The 4,591-nt window shown below is 35.6% G+C and overlaps 1 pseudogene; it reads left to right on the top strand.

The window, feature by feature from the left end:
* The first annotated feature begins 428 nt into the window (after positions 1-428).
* On the top strand, positions 429-1,695 carry LOC142622102 (UPF0481 protein At3g47200-like; annotated as a pseudogene).
* Positions 1,696-4,591: the final 2,896 nt, after the last annotated feature.

Below are 4,591 nucleotides of genomic sequence, written 5' to 3'. Positions count from 1 at the left end.
TTCCTGTATTTTGATTTTAGCTATAAATCTTCTGAAGTTTATATCAAAAAAAAAAAAAAAACCATTATTTTTTAAGATTTTCAATGCAATTTTCACTTTCAAAAGCAAGGGAGTTACAGACCCTATGCTATGCAACTGGCTACCAAGAATTTAGAAAACATTCTATGTCTCAGTGTTGCACTTTTTTTTTTTCTCGTCTACATTTTCTCATATAATATTTGATCAATTAATTAAATTCATGATGGAATCTACCATTCAAGTAATTAATAATTCTTAGACAACTTCAAACTTTTATCAGTCAAGTTCTGTTTACTATTCCATTTGAAAAGAATTGGACCTAAAATTACCCCCCCCCCCCCCCCTTTTTTTTATTTTCAGAAAAAGCAATTTAAGCAGGCAAAAAAGAAACAGGAAGCAGAACCTACAATATGGCTGAGAACAAAGCAGATAGTGCTGCAATTGATATAGAAGGTTTGGTATATCATTCCATAAAAGCTCAGATGTCCCAAGATCTCATGTCACCTAATTGTTGCATCTTCAAAACCCCAAACATACTCAGCAGGATTAATAGAAAGGCTTATGTGCCTGATGCATTTTCCATTGGGCCTTACCACCATGGCCGTCCAGAGTTCAAAGAGGCGGAAAAAATTAAATGTAATTATTTGCAAGGCCTTATTTCTCGATCACCCTCTCCAGACGCAATGTTGAAAAATTTAACTAAGTCGGTCATGGATATGGAGGGAGAGGCTCGGCAGTGTTATGCTGAGCCAGTTGAGTACAACCCAAATGAATTTGTAAAAATTTTGGTGATTGATGGTTGCTTCATTATTGAACTGTTCCGCAAAATGGCTTACAAGAAGCAGGAGAATGACCGGATTTCCACCATGGCATGTATGCATCAATTTCTACACCATGACTTGATATTGCTAGAAAACCAAGTACCTTGGAGGGTGCTGGAGTGTTTGTTCAACATGACCAAGGATCCTACAGAGAAGATGACGCTAATTGAACTGGCCAAATCATTTCTTGGCCATTTCGTTAGAGAGTGGCCTTCTCGTTACCCTCCGGTCCCTCCTATCCAAGACATTAGGCATATCCTGGATGTGTTAAGAAGATTGTTGGTTTCATCAATTGGAGAGGATGGAGACGACTTACATGAAGCATGCACTCTCCTGCCATCTGCTACGAGCCTCGTAGAGGCTGGAGTGAAAATCAGAAGGGGTGAGTCCGGAGGCATCTTGGACATAGAATTTAATAATGGTGTCCTGAAAATCCCTCCATTAGACATTCAAGAGAACAGAAACCTTATTTCGAAATATCATCAGCTTTGAACAATGCTACCCAAATTGTGAGCCTCGGTTCACTTCCTATGCTGTACTCCTAGACAACCTCATTAACACTCGCAAGGACGTAGACATACTCCGTAAGAATAAGATCATTAATAACTGGTTGAATCCAGAGGATGTGATCCCGTTCTTCAACAAGCTGTACTACAATGCTTTTGTCAAGGATATCTATTACACGAGCCTTTACAGGAAAGTGAATATATATTACAATCGCAGGTGGCCTAGATGGCGTGCTATGCTTGTGCGCAATTATTTCAACAATCCATGGGCTATTCTTTCAACAACGGCAGCTGCCATCCTACTTATTCTCTCCTTCATACAAACTTGGTACACCATCTACAAGAAATAAGAGTATGGAAAAGTGAAATTCTTGTATTATTGTATATATGGTAGCGTATATTCGTGGGATATTTTATTTATTTTGCTTATTCCTGTTTGCTATTTCTAAGGACTCTTATCAATTTTACTTTCCTCTTTATAAGTTGCAGTCCAATTCATGCTAAACGCCATCCAGAAAAAAAGGTAAAGTTTGAAATAACAGAACTGAACACCATTAATTTAATGGCTCATTTACTAATTTGCCGAAAGTGGGTAAAAGTACCTTATATATGCCTTGAAAAAGTATGACTTTAAAAACTATACTTAGAGCATCAACGTTAGATGTTCTGAAAAATATTCTATTTTCATATATCAAACAATTACTTTATCTATTTTAAGATACCATGTTACAATATCTCATATATCATATCTCTTATTTTAAGACATCACCCAATAAAATAAGTTAAAAAATTCCCTATCTTTTAAATAAATAAAAAAACAAACAAAAAACACAACTCCAAGCAGCAGCATCCCATACACCGACCCACTAACGCCGCCAACCCACCCACCCACCAACGACCCATCCATCGGAACCCACCCATAGGCCAACCCACCCACCACTGATCCACCCATCATCATCTAAACCCACCCATCAAATCACAGCAAAAAAAAAAAAAAAAAAAAAAAAACCACTGCAAAAGAGAGATCGGTGGCACAATGAGGGAGCAGCTTGGTGAGGCTGAGAAGAAGAGAGGAAGAGAGGAGAAGCAACGAGAGTGAGAGAAGAAAGGAGGAGAGGTTGAGAGAGAATGGGAGAGGAAGAGATCTAACGAGTGATGAGAGAGGAAAGAGAAGAGAATAAAAAACACAATAAAAATTTTACTAGTCCATACGCTTTCAAATTTGAGATTGCACTATTCATCCATACCAAATAATTTGACATTTAGAACATCTTATGTAAGAGATTTTTTGGTGTTTGGTGTGCCAAATGCCAAATATTTGGCATTTGACACATCTGATGTTAGTGCTTTTAAGCAAGTGAGCTAATTAAGCTTAAAAAAATGAAAAGAAAGTAGAATCTTAGAACAGAGCCAACAGTATACTTTTTAGCACTCTTTCATAAGCTGAATAATAGTTCTTAACTTGAGGCCAACATGCTGATAAGGTGCCACTAGGGAAGCTAAAGTACTTTAGGTTGTTAAAGCATCGGGCAATTGTGTGCAACCATGCATTAACACAAATTTCTTAATTTCCAATCTATTGATTAAGGAATGGGCACTACTGAAAAATTGAACCTTAACCAAACCTACCTTAATATGCCAAGCCTTGACCATCGTACTATCAAGAATTTTGTTGAGTTTTAAGCACATGAATCCACATTATGAGATTCATTAGATTGAAATATTTTGTGTTGTGATTTTCTTGTCTTCTTCTCTTCGTAATGAATTTGGTGATATGTCAACATAAAGAATAACTTAATAATACTGTTGGTTCCTAAAGTTTAGCCCATGACTAATTTACTCCCCCAAGTTTAAAATGATCACTTAGTTCCATAGATGACACGACCAAACTAAAAATTGATGCATCATCACTCCTTATAGACTAAAACAATCACTTAAAGTTTGTTAGGAATTTAAATTGCCCACTTTAAGTTTATTAGGGGCTACAAGCGATCACTGAACTAAGATCTCTTATGAGCAAGAGTTTAGGGACCTTGGTCCAACAATGTATTTTTACCACAAAGTATTCGTTTTTACTCAAAAGGGATAGATATTTTTTGTTGATATTGCAGTGAACAAACCAAAATATAAATTTGTGAAAAATTAAACAATTTTTTAAATAAATAATTTACCTATATGAAATCACTATTTGAAGCAGTGAATTTAAAACCCAGGGAACAAGTATTGAACAGAATATTAATCACAACTATGTTTTCAACAGTTTGCACCCATGCTGAAAAAAATAGAAGACCTTTAGGATTTAAAGAGCTTTGAGGGGCTTTGCTTGAAATAGGTGCATCTGAAAGATCATCAAATAATTTCAGGGCACCAGATCAGGGAGCAATTATATCTTGCAACTGTTCTTGTCCATTTTGGAACCAGCTTTGCACCTATAACACAACGAGAACAAGATAGAATTATAAAAGTTTCAAATACAAAGAAAATCATAGTGTTTGAATGAAAACCTGCTCCCATGTTATGGCAGATTTTCCAGCACGACTAGCTGAGCGACTGCAATGACAAACCAAGACAAGAAAAAGACACGAATGAAATGGAAGTTGACCTAAAACTGGTTGTAATACCTTGAGATTGCATTATAACATCATGGAAACTGGTATTCTGAGAACCACTACTACAAGAATCCTTATACTTTCATCAAGTTTTTAAACCTTTCGTTGTATCAAAGCAACAATTGTGCTCTATTCTGAATTAATTAGAATTCACCAAGCGATCCTAAAAAAGTACTACCAGTGTGGACAAGAACTACCTTTAGATCTTTTGGCCTATTAAGGCCAGTAGGCCACACAATATCATAAACAAAGAATGATAAGTGATGATGTAGGAAGAATGAATTGACGCTTCAAAGTTTGGGGTTAAGGGAAGTACAGGGTGACGCTGGTAATAATTTAGAAAGGTAATAACATTATTATAATAAAGCATGCATTGAAAAAAAAAAGGTAAATCATAACTTGGATAGAATCATACCTGTCATTGACATGAATATTGATATAAGCAAAAGTTCTGTCACTTTACAAGATTTTCCAAATCCTAACAAACCTTCAGTTATCGACAAATGTAATGTTTTACCAAAACCATTTCTTTCTTAATGTAATCTTAATTTCACAGTTTCCTTTTACTTTTATAATATAATTTTTTTTTACAAGTTCTGAATTAATAGCAATGTGCAAACCCAGTTTTCCAGCATCA

The sequence above is a fragment of the Castanea sativa genome, chromosome 1 (assembly GCF_040712315.1).
Source record: "Castanea sativa cultivar Marrone di Chiusa Pesio chromosome 1, ASM4071231v1".
NCBI lineage: Eukaryota > Viridiplantae > Streptophyta > Magnoliopsida > Fagales > Fagaceae > Castanea > Castanea sativa.
Note: the sequence above shows the minus strand (reverse complement) of the source record. Positions and strands in the feature narration are given on the sequence as shown.